This window comes from Cryptomeria japonica, chromosome 10, assembly GCF_030272615.1.
Source record: "Cryptomeria japonica chromosome 10, Sugi_1.0, whole genome shotgun sequence".
In the NCBI taxonomy this organism is placed as follows: domain Eukaryota; kingdom Viridiplantae; phylum Streptophyta; class Pinopsida; order Cupressales; family Cupressaceae; genus Cryptomeria; species Cryptomeria japonica.
In genome coordinates this window covers 831,343,420-831,363,741 of record NC_081414.1, presented here as the reverse complement: position 1 = coordinate 831,363,741, position 20,322 = coordinate 831,343,420, and positions in this window count along the sequence as shown.

The following is a 20,322-nucleotide window of genomic DNA, read 5'->3' as shown; positions in this document are numbered from 1 at the left end:
ACACTGGTAGATAATGGCTCTGGCCTTAATGTGTGTAGCATTAATCTATTGCATAAGATGAATGTGGATACATCCCTTATTGAGCCTGACTCTCGTCCCATTCGAGGCTTTGATAATGTGGCTAAGTCTTCATTAGGTATTATCACCTTACCAATCACAGTGGGACCTATTACTTTTCCTACTCCTATCCATGTTATGTCGGGTAATTTAACATACAACTTGTTATTAGGGAGACCTTGGATTCACAGTATGCAAGCTATCCCCTCTACATTGCATAGACAAGTTAAATTTATTTATAACAATAAGACATATACGTTGATAGGTGATACTAATCTTCAAGCTTGTTTGCAAACATCTACTTCCAAAGGGAGTTCTTCTAAGCCTTCCTCTTCTAGTAATGACTCTTTGAACAAGATACCTATGGATGAATCATCACCCTCTAATAATCAAAATTCTTTGGGTGAGTCTGAAGCTCCTGAAGAAGATCCTTCTCGACTTGAGTCTACACATGAAAAAGCTTTTGATCCTGAGAAGGTTCTCGCAGAAGACGATTGGGGATCTCTTGATTTTAATCCCACCTTTGTAGGTGAATATAGGGTTCCTCCTAGAGAGCTTAAAGTTAAAAAGAAGGAAGAAAATAGAGATCAATCAATCTTACCTGAACCTATGAGCAATAATTTTGTGGCCGCTTCTCAAACTTCTTCTCCTCAAACCTCTAATTCTGAAGAATTTGATTCTTTGTCTTATGAAAAACCACCTTCTCTTCCTGAAATGGCTGATCGTTATGGTCGTGGTTTTCGCATTTTTGCTAAGCATGGGTATCATGGAAATGGTTGTGGCGCTCATGAACAAGGGATAAAAGTTCCTCTAGAGACTAATTTTCACAATTATGCCTTTGGACTCGGCTATAATCCCTGCAAACGCACTAAAGCATCTAAAAGACCATCTCTCAATGTGAATGCTATATTTAGTAGTGATGATGATCTCACTTCAACTAAATCATCTTCTACTTCTATCAACTCTCATTACCCTCATAAGGAAATCTTGGCGATGAACAAATCTCTTTATGAATTCCCTCAAATTTCTAAATCCACTTATGAATCTTTATCTCCTATTCATCATAAAGTCCTTTCCTCCAGGGATAAGGCTCTAATAAATTACACTCATCCCTCTTCTAAGATTTCTTGTGACTTTTCTTCTTCAATTTTTAACATTTTATACATGTTTTTGATCTCACTTATAGTTGAGCATTCAGCATGTCATATTCAAATACCTCATTCAATCTATCATGTCTTTAAATAACATTAATGGCTGTTATGTTGCTCATCATTATGTGACATTGGTAGCTCATATACTGGGGGCTCATTGTCATTCATGATGGTACAATTTTGAGTGCAATCATATTTTTTGAAGCAACATAATAGCCTAATTTTCTTGTTCCTATGGGGACAAGAGTGATTTCATACATCTCTTCTTTTGCTTATGTCCAAATCTCTCCCTAGAAGATTGTGTAAGTCCTTCTCATTGTCCTTATCCTTGGGAGGCAATGATCTTTCCTTATCTTTATCTAAGGATCCACTTTTTCCTATTTTGTGGATGGTGTGGACTTTATTATTTGATGTTATGCCTTGTACGCATTTGTTGTTGTTTGTTCAAGGATTCTCTCTTACAAGAGGTGTAAGTCCTTGACTACAACCTCTTTTGCACTTGGTAAAATACATCCATAATGAATTCACTCTCCTAATTGGGTTAAAAAGAGTGTCATCCTTCATTAAGAATCACTTTCACTTTGCAAAAGAAGGAAGTATTGCATTCTTATTCTCTTCTTTGTCTTATTCTAGAAGATGTTATATTTGTCTAAGACAATTCCTCTCGGGGATAGGTGTCTTTTGTACAAAGGTCTCTTCTCCTCTAAGGATCTCCTTTACACATACTACAAGATATCCCTTTTCAACTATCTTATCCTTGCTTAAAGAGTGCAAAACTCCCTTGCTTGGATCTATGACATTGTTGCATTTTTGGGGTATCTTCTTTTGTGATGAAGGTAGGTATCCTTGTTCTAATTTTCTTATGACATAAACATTACACTTTTTGAGCAATGGGTCATTCTTGGAACCAGAGCACAGACTCTTAGAGTGAGATGTCACGTTTTTTTACTATACATATACAGGTTGTAGCATACTCGGGCATAGACTCCTATGAGGTGCTTCTAACCTCCCTTACACACACATGCACGAGGTTGAGTGGAACTAGCGGCATAAGGCTAGACTTTCTCACTCTCCTCCCTTACATGGATCACGTAGACAGACTCTAGGGGCTAGTTTTCCATGTCCCTTACATGGATCACCTAGACAAGATCTAGGGGCGAGAAGTCCATGTTTTCTCTCTCACTATTCTTCTCATGGATCACCAATGTGTGTATTCATGCTTTTTTGCCTTTCTTTTCTTTTCTTTGCATTTTGTTTCCATTTACATCCTTCATCTTGTGTTATAGAACTCTCAAATCCTCACACTCTTTGTTGTGTTGGAATTGAGATTTAGTCCTCTTTCTTACCAAATGATTCTCCATTAGTTTTTGATCTCATATCAAATCTTCTTGTGAGCATTTGTCATCAATTTTCTTTAACAATTCGAAGTGGTAAACATGATACCCTATTTCAACTCACTAAAATTAGCAAGCCGAAATAGGGGGGGCATATAGCTACCCTCGAATTTTCATCACCTTCCTTAGTAAGCATTAGGTGATTTTGTGATCTAACATGTGGTTTTGTAGGTTGTGGTTCCTAACTGTGTACTGCAGATACCGCTGGGGGCTTCGTTCGACAGACTTATGGATATATCCTTTTTCAAATAATGTTTACTTTTCTGTACTTTAGCTTGCATATGTACGTAGTGTTCATATGACCGCTAAAGTGGGGGCTAAATGTAGCGTCGTAAATTGTACGCACTTGCTAGGGTGGTACAATTTCACACCTAGTTTAGCACCCGCCTTGGCGCATTTTGTATTTTGCATTGCATTTCCCCTTTAGCACTTAATTAATTAAATTAATTAGGTCTAGGGTTCTATTTTATCATCTCCCATATCATAAAGTTGGGCCATTTCATTAAAGTGTGCCCTTTTCATTTCATTCCTCCTATACATCATTTAATCAAAAACCCTAATTAGGTCCTATTTTGAACTTGGGGGCTTGATTTCAGGGGTCAAAACATCTCGAAATCACCTGTAACTTCGGGATTCTCTCTAAAATCATCATATCTGACGGCCCTGAAAATTTGGTGAAAAGTTGCTGGGACCGTGGCGCCCGGTGCACATGGTCCCGGACATTTTGCCCAAAATTTTGGGAGCACGATCCAATCATAAAATAAATCTTAACCCCAAGAAATTGGCGGGATATTCAATCTCTAGGTCGGCCAAAAGAAGAAATTACGACCTAGGGTTTCATACATAAGAGCTCTCTTTCTTCATTTGAAAGGAGGGGATTTTTGGTTTTTAGGAACTTCATATGCAGCGAAAGAGCAGATCTTTGAAGACTTCAACATCTTACAACATCCCTCTATCAAGCATTTATCAATTCCATTCATCCATTTAGGGCTTGGAAGACATTGAAGAACAATAGGAGATTACCGACTGAAGATTGGCTTGTACTCCTCCCTTGAGGGTTGGGTATGATTTCATGTTGTTTTCATGTCTTTGCATAAGCTTCAAATATCCTTTATTCATGCTTTAGATCACTTTGCATCTTGATTTAGAGCATTTACATTATCATTTACAAGCAATTAGGGTTTACTTTCTAGGTTGCTCTAGTTTGCTTTCTTGCATTTAAGGACCTTGCACACACACTAGGTCTGCACACACAATACATTTTACAATACAACTTGGCTATTCGCGGAGGTGGAAATCACCGAAGCGGGGGTTTGACTAAGGCAAAACCCTATATAGCCGCCCAAACACCTTTTCAGATATAAGTGCAGGTTTCAGGACTCGGACGATGCCGCAGGTTGCAGATCCGGGAGAAGCAGATTGAGACCGACCTTCCCACCAAATTTCAGAGCAAAACACCAGGACAGGGGCGTGGGGCACCCTGGTCCTGCCAGGACAGGGGCGCTGGGTGCCCTGGTCCCTAGGACAGGGGCGCTGGGCGCCCTGGTCCTCCTGACAGACAGCATTTTTAGCATTTTTGATAGCTTTTTCCACAGTGCAAAACATCAGTTTTCAGAGCAGTTTCAGGGGCAGAATCAGGACAGTGGCGCCCGCGCCCCCGTCCTGAACATTTTCAGTCAGATTTTAACTCCAGGTACGCATTTTCATTCTTGTCTTATCCTTGTGTTTACAACTTTCCATTGTTTAAGTTCAATTCTGCAATCTTGTTATTAGTTCATACTTGCACTTTGGGGTTAAGGATTGAACTTGCATCATTTCATCTTTCAATTGCAACAAAGGAATAGAAATCCTAATAGGTAGCCCGTGGCTCTCTCTTCCACAAGAAGAAGTAGCCAATTGTGTGATACCTCTAGGCTCTTTCGTATTCCACAAGTGTGTGGTTGAAAGTGGGATTAGGGCATGCTTGGTTAGTGTCACTTTTTCTCCCACACAATATCCATTTGTGTTTGGTATGCAATCATTACATTCATTGGAATGACATCATTTTGAAGAATAATGTCAAACAGTTCATATATGCTTTCCCCTTCCCTTCCACCGACCACACATGGTGAAGTCAAATTTGGCTTTCTGTGCAATTACTCAAAGGTTTTTCAAACTTTTTCAATATACCCACTGTGTACATATACTGCAATCACGCATTTGGTGAGACCACATTTCTTCGAGGCATTGTTTAAAACAATTCATGTGATGTCTATGATTCCTCATTTTTCACTCGTATCTACCACCTTTTGCACCTATGATGCAATCATGGCATTTCGTGAGATGAATCCACTTTGAGGCATTTTGTCAAAGAGTTCAAGTGCGTTTTCTTGAAAATGAATAAGTCCTTCACAATGAATCCATTTTCTGCAAATCTTGCAATCATTATGTTGCTTGAGATGACATCTACTTCGAGCCATTATGATAAAATATATGTACCCACTATGCTCTGATATGTGTTCATAACCTTCCAAAGGCTCCCATTTTATCATTGGCGTGGAGGATGCTGGCATGGATCATGATAGAAAATTCTACCAAATTCTAAGAAATGTTGTTATAGACAGAAAGGATGGTGGTCATGCAGCTCGAGTTCATAACTACCTAGTTGCATGTGCTTGAAATCTTTCTGAAGCCTTTTCAACAAAAACCATTTTATTGTATATCATGTTGGCCAAACCGTTTCCAACAATATTATCGCACAAAATGCTCTGTACCGTTATGCTTTGATGAAGTAGTTATTTGCGAGTAGTTATAATAACTACCTCCCTCTTGGTCTTCGAGATCAAATGAGAAACTCCCGTTGTCGGCAATTTGTGAAAGTTGGCCAATCTTTTGATAATTTCACTTATCCTTCATGTCTTCACTTCATCGATGATTTTTGAGAGTGCTAAATTTTTCTTTTGATAAGCTTTCTCCAAATCTTTTTGGTGACTTTCCTTGTACAGTCCACAACTTGTCACTAATGCTATTAGATGGGACATATCGGTGGTTTTGGAAATTTGAGCAAGTCATCGATAAATGAGTGCATTGGGGTCTTTCAAAATTGAAATAATTCATCGACAAGTGAAGAGCTAAGTGAGAGAATCGGTCTTAAATACTTCGGAAACTTTGTGAAATGAGCAATAAATATCATTTTGATATGCCATTTGATAAAAGCTTCATCTTCGGTGATTTATTAAAATGTAACAACTCATCGAAAATGCCTCATGATTGAATGCCTTGGCATCTTTGAAAACTTGGCCACATTATGAAAAATCTCACCATGAAGGAACATTGACACAAAATTTTTAAATTTTGACAAGTTTGAAATTAGGGCTAACAAGGTCTTAGATGATAAGGATCTTTCTTACCAAAATACCAAATAGGATACACATGATGATAGAAAGGAGAATCTCCCGAAAAGGGACATTCCTTCTTCATCTAATTTTCTCTTTGTTCCTTCTAGATACACTTACACTACAAATTTCAAAGAGATTCATTATAATACTCCTCCTTCTCAATTAAGAAATTATTATAAGAATGGATATAACATAAGATCAAAACAAGGTTATCAAGGACAAGGACTTGGAAAATTTGAACAAGGAATTAGAGTCCCTATAAGACCTCCTACACAAATCACTACTATTTAGGGCTAGGAAATTATCATGATTCACCTATGATGATCTCCTTATATTTAAAAAAATTAAGGATTATATTGCAAGACATAGAACTTATCCTCCATATAAAGGTTATTCTTCTTCAAACACTACTTCTTCCTCATATCATCAAATTCATTATTATCATGCTAATGATTGTCTGAATTTTCAAAAAAGTATGCAAGAACTAGTTGATAATGGAACTATTGAAATCACAGATGACAATATATCTTCTTCTAACAATCCTTGTCCTACATCTCAAGAGACAAGACCTACTACTATTGATGACCAAGAGAAATTAGCTATTGGAATCTTTTGGAGATTGAAGTAAGATAAGAATGTCATTTTTCCTTTCATAGAATTTACTAATAAGCATAAAGAAGGTAATGAACATTGTATTTTTCATCATTGTTTCTTTCATTGTCTTGGGAACTGTAAAGAATTTAAAACATTTTTTCAAGAACAATATGATAGGGCTCGCATAGCTCGTACAACCAATATTGCACTCTTTCTTGGTGAAGAGGTAGTGCCTTAGCACTTAATTTACCATTCATGATTCTCCTCACCCTATGACACTAGTAGTTAACTTCATTAGGGGATATTTTTCATAATAGGTGATACTATTTCAATTATTATCATCTTGGGGCAGAAATATATTTCATTCTTGCTTCTATGCTTGGGGGGCAAAAATATTATCCTATGTTTTTTCTCTATCTAAGTTTTCACTATTCCCTTTAGGAGTTGCATTTTTCATACTTTGATGTCCTTTCTTTCTGGAAATATTGTATCTCTTATGATTAATCTCTCCTTAGGGGATTTTGTGATCCTTCATCTAAATCTTTATTTCCTTCTCTTTAAATATTACCTCTTCTTTAAAGTTGCATTTTGGATATATTGATGTCTTTTCTTGAATTGAATATTCCATAATGTGAGTACATAGTGCATTCTCTTATGTATACTCTCTCCTTAGAGGTGGTGTAATTCTTATCATTTTCCCTACTCTTGGGGTAATTGATCTTTTTTATCCTTTCTAAGGATCCACTTTTCCTTTATTGAGTGCTGTTTGCTAATGATTTGATGTTATTCCTTTTGTGAATTTGTTGTTTGCTCAAGGATGATCTCTTATGAAAGAGGTGTGTATCCTTGACTATAACCTCTTTTAAAATTGACAATCTATATCTTGACTTGTAGGATACTCTTTTCTTTGGGAAGAAGACGCGAGTCCATTATGAGGTGGATATGATATGAGAGAAATGATGAGATCTTGAAGTGGATCGGATTGCACCAAAGTGGAAGAACCCATTATGCATGTCGAAGGTTCATGAACATCTTGCACTGACATGTTAGAATCATGAGGGGGATTAGGATCATCACAAGTAAATCAAAATACTAATCTAGCCCAATCACGAAAGCTTAAATGTAATGATCTATCCTAAACACACTCAACAAAGACATGAAAATAAAACATTCAAAACTAAAGATTATGCAAACCAAATGTGGATATGAATGCTTCCTTCATGCGGCTCCATTGTTCTTCTTTCCTCTTCAAATAGTTTGGTTGTGGATCTCACCTACAAGTGCACACACATAATTGAAAGCAAGTAGACAAGATTATTGATCAAGAGTACTCGAAATGTGATTGATTAGAAATTCAATAATCTGATTATTAGGGGTTTGATTGAAGAAATTCATCCAATTTATAGAGAAATTGGAGAAAAAGATCAAATTAGCATGATAATGATTCGAATGGAAATTCAAATCAAGAATAGCAAAATTATGACATGTGTATGACAAATTGCTATGTAAGGATTTATGACAAGATTTATGACAATTTATGACAAATTGCTATGCAAGGATTGATTGACTGTCAATTATGATAAATTATGAAAAATTTCTATGTCATTCCCATGAAATTAGGAGAAAAATAAGAGAGAATTGAAATTAGGAATTAGAAAAATAGAAAATTAGAAAAATGAGGAATTTAAGAAATTAGGAAATTAGGAAATTAGGTAAATTAATTAATAATTTGTCATTTATTAATTAATTCATAAAAAGAGGAATAATTAGCCAATTAAATGAACATTTAATTGCAATGAGAAGACTTAGGATAAATAATTAATTTATTAATCCTAGAGAGAGAAATGACAAACAAGGTTAAATTATTAACTCATGAAACCCTAAAAGATGAATTAGCAATGCGAGAATGACAATTAGGTCTTGATTGAAGATAATTGATATCGATCATGATTTTAAATTGATAAATGACCAATGTGATAAATGATTTGATTGATAAATATGCCAATTGACGAGGAACAATAACTAATTGATCCAAATTGACATAATTGAGACCAAAATTGATCGCAAAATGACAAGATTGACAAGAGGACAAGAATCGATGATAGGATTGAAAATGACAAGATAGAACATGACAACGACCGATGACAAATCGATCGCAAAATGACAAGATTGAAAATGATAAGGATTGATGACAAAATAGATTGCAAAATGACAATATCGAACATGACAACGACCGATGACAAATCGATCGCAAAATGACAAGATCGAACATGACAACGACCGATGACAAATCGATCATTAAACGACAAGATTGATAATGATAAGGATTGATGATAAATTGATCACCAGATGACAAGATTGATAAGAGGACAAAACCCTAATTAGGATTGATGATGTCCAAAATGATGACAAATGAGCACGCACATTGATGCAATAAGATAAGATCAATTAAAATCATGACTGGAGAATGTTGTCAACAAGACCAAATTCGAGAGTAAGACAACTGAAGAATGTAGAAGAATGACTCGATGCTCGCAAATGATAAAAACCAAGTACGAATCATAGGAGAAATGTTAATGCGATGCAAAAACCTAAAATGAGGCAATGCACAAATGTTAAAGTATGACTCCGCAAGCGTTGACCATTTTTAGGTGTCTACATTTTGCCCCTCTTTGAGACAATGTGATTTTAAGCGTTGTTTCAAAGAACAATAATGAAAATGCCACAGATGATAATAATGACATATGCATGCCCCCTCGAGGAATTGGCCGGAAACATGCACAAAAGAGGCCAATTGATCGATAAAAATGATAGGATCGAACGGACTGACAATCGGAGATTGGATGCATGAAGGACAAGCAATCAAAGACACAAAAGACCATGACCAACATAAGATGGAGAGGGTGCACATCCATCTATGTACTGGCAAAGATCTATAAATGAGACCAAGAGAGGTGAAAAGAGCTCATTTGCACTAGACAAAGAGGAGGATTTGTTGCTCTGGACAAGGACACTTGCAGATAGATGGTGAAAATCCCAATGGCGGATCACCTCGGGGAACATGTACACACATACAGATGACCAGATGATGCAGGAGCAGCGGTATGGATCTCAAAAACCCATATTTTCAATTTCATGAATTTTGATTGCTTGTGAGACATTGCGGGGCCCATAGGGGATGCAGAAAAGGACTCCTGCACTTGTGTAGGGTTAATCCTGCGCTTGTGTAGGGTCTTCTATGCTTGTGTAGGGAGAAACAAGTGCAGGTTACATGACACAGGTGCAGGCTCCTTGACACAGGCGCAATTGTGCATTTGTGACTCAATTTTGGTTCGAAACTGCATGCAAATGATCCGAAAAAGGGGGATAAGGGTAGGATAAGTCAGAATAGATGAAAAACACCCTAATTTGGACATGAAAAAATGAGGAAATGCAACCCGTAGGAGCAAACCCTAATACTAACAAAATGTGCCCCAATTTGTGATGCAGAGTCGACAGTATCCGTTGATCACACGGGAGAACCGACCTGACTGCTCCATGCTACGACATAGACTCAGGAGCACGGACAGAGATACATTAGCAGGACTTGGGATATACTATGTCACGTTCATGCCCAAGATTAGGGCAAACACAGGACTGCTTATTGCATTGGCAGAGCGATGGCATTCAGAGACTTCCTCTTTCCATCTAGCGACTGGAGAGGCGACGGTGACACTGGAGGATGTATGGCATATCCTCCGCCTTTCGATTCATGGAGAAATGATAGAGTATGACCCAGTGACAGGGAGAGACGCGTTGTGCAGATTGTTTGAGTGTGATGCAGATGATCTGGATGTCGTCGAGAGGGAGATTGGCTGGGAGACCATGGCATCAGAGTATGATCGGCGATACATGGTGATAGCAGTGGTGATAGCATGCCTACTAGCAGGAGATAGATGAGGACATGGATTCCCTATTGGATGGGGAAGAGTGCTAGAGTAGATGGCGACAGAGGGTACAGTGTATGCATGGGGACCATGCATACTGGCGATGCTGTATTTTCAGCTGCATCAGATAGCATATCAGGGAGTTTAGACTTTGAGCTGTGGAGTCACATTGTTACAGGTATGGGCATTTGAGCACATAGCCATATGTCAACCGATTACAGAGAGACAGGTAGTACTACATCGACCATATGTGTACTGCTATGGGGGAGCACTGAGACAGGGTCCTTTTGGATACATATTATATTGGCGACATGAGCTAGACAGACTGAGAGAGTTCACATGGAGGCCATATCGTGATTGCCCGAGATGGTCAGATGATAGTGATAAGCTACCATAATGTAGATAGGAGAGGTACCTGATTGGGCGACCAGTGAATCGCTAAAGAGTAATTGAGTTGTACTTGCCAGAGAGGGCGAGACGACAGTTTGGAGAGAGGCAGGATGTACCTAGGAGGACTGCACACTTTGCCTGATCTCACAGAGAGACGAGTCAGTGGGGGAGTATGATTTAGCCACACATAGCATATACAGACTTCACACAGCTGCAATAGAGATACTGGGATTGGGGATCAGATGTGGTGGATGCTAGGATGACAGAGGAGTATGAGAGATGGTTTGCATGATGGTGGCCAGTGCCATTGATAGATCCGGATATTCCAGTACCTAGGCGACAGGACTTCCCACTCATAGGAGAGGAGGAGGGAGATGATGAGGATGAGGAGGATGAGGGTGGTGATGAGGATGAGGGGGATGATGATGACGACGAGGACGGAGATGAGGATGGGGAGCAGGAGGCATTGCAGGACATACCCATAGTGTCAGAGACAGCTAGGATAGAAGAGATGGAGATGTGCAGGGCTACCATAGCGAGTCAACAGGATCACATTGTGACTTTAGAGAGAGAGAATGAGCAGTTCAGAGCGGAGATAGCCAGACTCACAACGGCTCGAGATACAGCAATAGCTCAGGCACAATGAGAGGAACAAAGAGTCACTAAGTATATTGGGTCAATTCGGGATGCCAGTGCACGCGAGATGACACAGATGCTGGTAGAGATCAGAGAGGAGATACGCCATTGGAGGACACTATATGAGAGTGCAGTTCTACCAGAGCAGAGAGTAGCTTCATATTGGGCACGATCGAGGACAAAGAGCAGGGCACACTCTCGGAGGTCATTGAGCAGCATGGGAGTGAGTGGACCTATGAGACCACCATAGCCAGGACTAGGAGGGACATCATCCGTGAGACATGGCAGGGATGAGGAGGACAGAGGGAGCACCCAGTGACAGAGGCACGTGCTCCTTAGGACAGATAGTGGACATTATGTAGTTTGACATTTTGGTAATCAGCCTACGGGCCATACTTAGGACAGACAGTCCAATTTTGTACTACGATATTGTTGTGACATATGATATGATATGCATCGATATGATGGGATGCAATGTGTTATGACTTATGTGATTTTCCATGTATGGATGACTTATGCACTATTCATGTACCATTGTGTAACATGTATGGATGTATATTTTTTTTTTTAATGTGTTTTTGATGCATTTATAATATGGAATGGATAAAATGCTTGATGTGAGGCTTGATATAATGCAAATGTACTAACCAAATGGATGTAGGATGCAGCATATGTGTGCGGGGAAATCGGAGCACTAGACCGAACTAACTATTCGAATTGACGAAAGAAATGTTAGTAAGAAGAAAATGAGACGGAGGACAGTTAGAGACGAAGAAAAACTTGCTTTCAATAATGCACTTTGTAGGTGAGAACCTTTATTTTTATGTAGCAAAATGGATGCGTAGCATCATGGCATTGAAGGCCAGAGCTGAAATGCAACCCTTTTTGCAAAAGACAGACACATCACAGACAAACAACAATCACAACAAAAAGAAATAAAGGGACCATGAACAATCCCAGTCACTCTAAATCACTCAGTGACATCATCGAGCAACATAGGAACATGACCGAAGCCAAAGATAAATCAGTAAAAAGATAAGATGCACAAATTCCAACAAAGCAAACAAACATCTTGATCTTCATTGTCAAAAGTTGAAAGTGCTGATAGGATGATCATGCTGTCTGATTTTAGGACATGCAGTACCCCGTCTAAGACAGGACATAGTCTGGTTTCGAGTATACCAGACCCTGAATAAGACCCATGATAGTAGAGACAAGGACAAATGATTTTGAGGTTGATTGATATGACCATGTTGATCAGTCTGAATGTCTGAGTTGATTGAAAGAGTTCATATGTTAAAGCGCATGATTTCATTAAAGCACAGTGTTGAATTGCAAGTTGTTGGAGGGATGCTCAGTGATCTGTCTATGCACAAAGGGATCATTGAATTTTTTTGTTTTGCTTTTCGAATTTTTAATATTTTTTTCTTTTTGTGTTCATATTTTCAAGACTTTATATGATTTTTAGGGATTATCTCAGGACATTTTTTAATTTTTAGGGATGTTTTCAAGACAATTTGCAATTTTTATGAGATTTTTTCAGGACATTTTTAAATGTTTTTGAGATTTTTCATGACAAGGGGAACACACCCAATGCGCATCTGAAAGACATACATAGACCAGGACCAAAACATATGTACAAGCAACCAGAATATGCAAGACAATGATGTTGACCGATAACAGGCCTGGAATAGGACATTGGGTTGAGACGAAGATAGACGTGAGAAACCGGTCGAGAGAAAGCATAGCTTAGAGGTCATGACAGATGACAAAGCAATAATCTCATTACTCATGGCACCTGATTGCCAGGTTTTCACCATGATACTTGCCCAAAGCGCCTGTTTACCAGGTTTTCACTAGAGGGCGAATCATTTTTTCTTTACTTTTTTGCTCTTTTTTCACTTTTTTTGTTTTTTTGTATTTTTTGCTTTTTTTGTATTTTTTCAATTTTTTTTGCTTTTTCCATTTTTTTGTATTTTTTCGAGATCATATTTGAAGAAGTGCTGATAGAAAATTATGCCCAATACTTGCGAAGATGCATGCTGTTTATAGGATCAGACAGAGGTTCACCTTCTGGGGTAGCAAGCTGATATACCCTCGAGCCATATGTTACAGTTACTATGAAAGGCCCAACCCAATTAGGTTCAAACTTGCCTTTGATGATGTCAATAGACTGTGCATTCTTAGGGTTCGCCTTTAAAACTAGATCTCCCACTTCGAAGTGTCGCCCTTTGACCTTCTTATTATAAGAGTGACAGAGACAGTTTTGATATGCTTGCAAATGTGTTAGAGCTGTTTGACGTTTCTCATCTAACATCTCAAGCTGATGTAGCCGAGAGACTCTATGTGTCTCATCATCAATCAGATGTTGCAAGGAAACACGCAAGGAAGGAATCTCCACTTCCAAGGGTAAAATAGCTTCCGCACCATACACCAAGGAATAAGGTGTTGCGCCAGTAGGTGTGCGGATAGAAGTGCGATAGGCCCATAGTGCTGGATTCAACTGTACATGCCAATCTCAACCAGCGTCATTGACAACCTTCTTCAGGATCTTGATAATGGTTTTATTTGATGCTTTAGCTTGACCATTCCCCTGTGGATAGTATGGACTGGAGAATCGGTGTTGGATATGAAACTTTTCATAGAGTTCCTTGAGATCTTTATTCTTGAAGGGACGACCATTATCTGTGACTATGGCAAGGGGAACCCCATACCGACATATGATATAATTCAGCAAGAATTTTGAAATTTGGACACCAGTGATATAAGTCATGGGGATGGCCTCGATCCATTTTGGAAAATACTCTGTGGCTGTAATGATGAACTTGTGTCCATTTGCAGATGTCAGGTGAATCTTGCCAATAAGATCCAATCCCCATTGAGAAAAGGGCCACGGAGATATGACAAAATGAAGCTCTTGGGCTGGTGCATGAATGTAGTTTCCATGAATCTGGCATTTGTAGCACTTCTTAACAAAATCATGAACATCTTTTTCCAGAGTGGGCCAATAATACCCAGCACGAATTTACTTTTTGACTAAGCTTAGACCATTGAAATGTCCCCCACATATACCATCGTGAACCTTGTGTAAAGCCGTTTGTGCTTCGTCAGAATCCAAACACCTGAGGAGGGTATGGTCAAAGGAACGTCGGTAAAGGGTGTCGACAATGATGACATATTTGGCTATTTGTCGGATAAAGGCTCGACGTTGGTTAGCGGAAAGGTTGGGTGGTAAGGTTTGGGATTTTAAATATTGATATACGTCATTGTACCATGGGGAGTTGGGACCAACAAGAACGCACATCACATCCACCGTCAGAATGTCAAAAGAAGGAACCAACAATTGTTCAACTAAAAATTCACATTTGTCCATATTGTGGGGGATATTCAACATGGAAGCAATCATAGCCATCGCATCTGCCGACTTGTTTTGTATTCTTGGAACTTGACTAAAATGGATAGCTGTGAATTTGGTTTTGAAGAAATCTACCATATGCTTATAGGAAATAAGCTTTTCATCTTTTGTTTCGTAGTCATCATTCACTTGTCGGATGACTAATTGAGAATCTCCATAGACTTGCAAATGTGTGATGTTCCAATGGACTGCTACTCGGAGTCCTGTAACTAGTGCTTCATACTCTACAATGTTATTGGTACAATGAAAAGTTATTCTGTAGGACTTTGGAATAGCATCACCTTGAGGGGTGACAAACAAGATGCCTACTCCGGACCCGAACCTGGTATGGGACCCATCAAAGTATAACTTCCATTCATTAGAGGATGTGAAAGCAAAGACTGATTCATTTGGAAAATCGGTCAACATGGGATGATCATCAGAAATAGGAGCCTTTGCAAGTTGATCTGCTATGACTTGTCCTTTTATCGCCTTTCGCTCCATATATTCAATGTCAAATTCACTAAGAATCATGACCCACTTTGCTAGGCAACCCATCAAAGCTGCTCGGCTAAGCAAGTATTTTAGGGGATCAATTTTTGCAACCAACAATGTTTGGTGGCTTAACATATAATGTTGGAGCTTTTGTGTTGCAAATACCACCGCTAAGCATGCCCTTTCAATAGTTGAATAATTTAGCTCATAGCCTACCAGTGTTCGGCTGATATAGTAAATAGCTCGCTCTTTGCCGTTCTCATCTTGTTGGGCCAAGAGAACTCCTAATGCCATTTCAGTTGCAAAAATATACAATAAAAATGGCTTTCCGTCTATCGGAGGCATTAGAATAGGTGGCGACAGCAAATAGTCTTTGAGAGCTTGAAAGGCCGATTGAAATTGCTCAGTCCATTTGAAAGTGACACCTTTGTGCAGTAGATGTTGGAATGGATGACATTTGTCGGCCAATTGAGCTATGAAGCGGCGGATTGACTGGAGCTTTCCTTGCAGACTTCTTAATTGCCGGAGGTTTGAAGGTGGAGGCATATCCATTATTGCTTTAACCTTGGCAGGGTCGACCTCAATGCCTTTCTGAGAAACAATGTACCCTAGTAATTTGCCAGCTGTGACACCAAAGACACACTTCTTTGGATTGAGTTTGAGCTTGTATGTCTCCATTCGGTCAAAGATCAGGCCCAGGATGGCTAGATGACTATCTCTGGTGATAGATTTGCATAACAAGTCATCAACATAGTCCTCCATCAAAGTGTACATGAAATCATGAAAAATTGTCATCATTGCTCTTTGATATGTTGCGCCTACATTTTTAAGACCGAAGGGCATCACATTCCAACAGTAGGTACCCCAAGCACAGGTGAATGCCGTCTTATGTTGATCTTCAAGAGCAATGCGAATTTGGTTATAGCTGGAGAAACCATCCATTAATGAAAGCATCTCATATCCAGCAGTCATGTCAACTATGATATCAATATTTGGCAATGGAAAATCATCTTTAGGGCATGCTTTATTGAGATCCCTAAAATCTGTGCAGATTTTGATGCCCCCAGTTACTTTGCTAACTGGTACTAAATTTGAAATCCAGTCCACATAATCAATGGGTCTAATGAAGCCCACATCTAGTAATTTTTTTAGTTCCACCTTGACCAAAAGAGCCACCTGGGGATGCATCTTTCTAAGTTTCTGTTTGACAGGCTTGACATCGACTTTTAGTGGAAAATGATGAAGAACCAATTCTGGATCGAGGCCAGGCATATCTGCATAGGACCATGCAAAGCTAATCTTCTTCTCAAGAAAGAAATTGACAAAATCTATTTTTTCCTATTGTGATAGAGAAGCAGCAAAATGAATGACCTTAGGGTTGTCAGGTGTACCCAAATTGATTTCCTTGGTCATTTCCACTAGCAATGTTGATTTGTCCTAACTTGATAGGGGTATGTCCACTCTTCCACCTTTGGGCGCCTCAGAGAGGTTTTCACCCGTAGGTACCTCTTTTATTTTGACTTTTGTATGATCAGAGAGTGCCTTACGGTTTTCACTCAAAGATCTATTCTTTTGATTTTTTACTTTTTCTTTTCTTTTTTCATTTTGATGACTGGAAGAGGGAGTTGACTCCCCAAAATATGCCGTGGAATCCAGGTCAATAGATAATCCTGCCTTATGATCACCTTGTGGTATGCCTTCCCGTAGTCCAAGGAATTCTGCAATTGCTTTGTCATTTTGAAAACAGTCCAATGTGAGCGGTTCTTGTTGGTCATGTTGGATAAGCTGGGGATAGATGAGGGGCATGTCATCATCAGTTGTAAGGAGAGAGATGGCTGATATGGTAAAGATATGAACATCTGTGGTATTACTAGCTGAACTGCTTGTATCGGATTTGAAGCTTGGATCCCAGAATGACTCTATCCAAGCATGGGGACATGTTTTAGGAAGAGGAGTTATTTCATGTTTGTCTTCCATAGGCAAATTATCAGGGTCAATGAAAATATTGTCGAGGGCATAGGAGCTAGAAGAAAAAGAACTCCACTCCCATTCATTGGAATCAGTTTTGGATCGGGTATCCTTAGGTGTTATTTCATCGTCAGAATCACACCCTTTTCTACACGTGGGCACTTTGGTAGATGTAGATCCAATTCACAATGGTACAAAACCTAACCCTAAAGTTGGAGGTCACCTCTTGGGTATGACAGGTTCTAGCCTTCCATTGTTGTTCAGGCCTAAGCCACTGTAACCATCATATCCCTTCTTTTGCAGCATAATAAATCCTTTGCTGTATCATTCCACTGGCAATCTGATAGGTGGGGTCTCAGTTGGATCCTTATAAAGCCAATCTATGACATCATCATCTACAGTTTCTTTGTCAAGTTCACCCCATCTTGTAAATGTAGTGGGAGGCTGATATTGAATAATGACCTTAGGTTCCTTTTGCAATAAATGTGGTTTGCCATATGATTTTGGAGATATTGGTAAATCCCCGATGAGGAATTTTTGATCCATTGAATATTCTCCACACCCTTGGTCCTGTATCTTCAATTTTCCCTTGACAGCATCTAACAATTGATTAGGATCCACATAGCTATGTGATTTGGCCTCTCTATTGACTGGGACTTGCTGCTGAGGGGTATCCTTTAGAGTAGCACAAAATTGGAATGGATTAGGATCTCCTGGAATTGTTATCTCAGTTCCATTGTAAGGATATTTTAAACATTGATGATAGGTGGATGGAACTGCTTTCATTGCATGGATCCATGGACGGCCAAGGATCATATTAGAAGGGAGATCAAGGTCTAGGACCTGTAGGAAAGTGTTTTCTGTCATTGGATCAACTCTGATAGGCAATGTAATTATCCCTTTGGATGGGTTCTCAACATCATCATATGCTTTGATTGTTATTCTTTTGGAAGCATCAATGTCATTTTCTGTATATCCAAGGCCAATGACCACTTTCAAGGTACAAATATTAAGACCCGCTCCGCCATCTATCAAGACTCGTCGGATTTTGCAGTTATGAACAAAGACTTCAAGGTGTAAAGGATCATTGTGAGGGAGCTTATCAGGTGAGATATCATTGTCAGAAAATGTGACATTTTGGGAAACAGCTAGATGTCCAATCCGGGCTTGAAATTGGTCAACATCAATATCTGTCGGGACAGTGGACTCAATTAAAGCTTTATCCAGGACTGCACGATGCATGGGGGACATTTTTAATAACTCAAGGATTGATATTTGTGCAGGTGTCTTTCCTAGATGATCCAAAAGATTATACTGACTTGCAAGAGTTGGCTTGGGAGGAGCTGCAGGAGCTCCTTTCAGGACTATTTTGGATAGACGAGTGGTGACTGTGCAAGAAGGATCTTGTCCCTTTATTATTAGGGTGGAAACATACTCATTTGACGCACGAAAACAATTAATGACATTGTTATAACCAGTATTTGCATAATTTGCTGTTTGGGTAGAGTTGGAAGAAGACGCTTTACCCTTGTCATGATCAAGCAAAGGAGTTTTGAAAATAGTATGATCTGTTTTAGAAGTTGCATGGGGTGGATCTACCTCAATTACTCCTTGCTCTAATAAATCTTGAATCATATGTTTCAATTGAAAACATGACACGGTTTTATGTCCTTTAGATCGATGATACTCACAGTATGCATTATCATTCCACCAATGTGGTTTTACCACTGGTTCTGCCTTGATATCTGGTAGCTTAATAAATTTTGCTTGTATTAATTGCTTCATTACCGACTCAATAGGCTCTCCCAATGGTGTAAATTGTCGAGGAGGCCCATCCCTTGATCGGAAAGGTTTGCGCTGCTGGTTTTGTTGTTGGCCTTGTTGTTGATTATATTGTTGAGCATGTTGTTGTTGAGCATGATGTTGGTATTGTGGCTATTGAGTAACATTGTTCATTGGTGCTTGATTTTGTTCCATAGTTGACATATTAGGAACACTCAATTTCTTGATCGTGAATGGGGGTTGATTTGCATTCACCGCTCTTGCATCAACAACTCCATCATTAGTGACATTCTTGTTCTTATACCAAAATCTGTTTCTATCTCCCGAATAATTGGTGTTGTCACTATCTTTATTGAGCTTGATAATTCCTTTAGCTACAAGAGCCATTTCAATGCTCATTCCTTTCTTAATGAGTTTCTCTATAGTACTGGGACTTTTCAATTTTAGCTCATACATCATTTCTGGGACCAAATTCTGGATAAACAGATTCACTTGTTGTTCTTCGGGTATATCGAGAGAAGAACGACTATACAAGCTTCACCATCGTTGCAAGAAAGTCACTAATGATTCACCTTGCTTTTTCTTGGTGTTGCATAAATCTGACATGGTCACGTCACTGTCGATGTTGAACGCAAAATGAGATAAAAAATTTTGAGCCAATTCCGACCAAGTCTTTATATTTCCTGGCAGATGTGAATACCAATCCATGGCTTGTCCCGTAAGACTTCGTGCAAATAACTGCATTAAATAGGTGTCCTCATAGCTCACTTCAGTACATGTTGTGAAAAATGCATGAATGTGATCTTTTGGATTGCCATTCCCTTTATATTTCTCAAAATTAGGTGCCTCAAAATGCTTAGGGAATGGAGGCATGTATACACTCTTGTCAAATGGATTAGGACATAAATCTTGATCTGTATACAACTTCTTTGTTCCTTTAGTTTCTAATGCGTCAACTTTTCGTTGCAACTTCTCAAGTTGTTGCACAATTGTATCAGATTTTGGAGGTCCATCATCAATCCTGGTTGGTATTCTTTGTCGATACATCGCATTTCCGATCGGTTGTTGATACTCTAAAATGGTCATTTTTGGTGTCTCCAGCATATAAATTTCTTGGTACATCTCTTATTGTTGCGGTTGTGCTATGCCTTGATATCG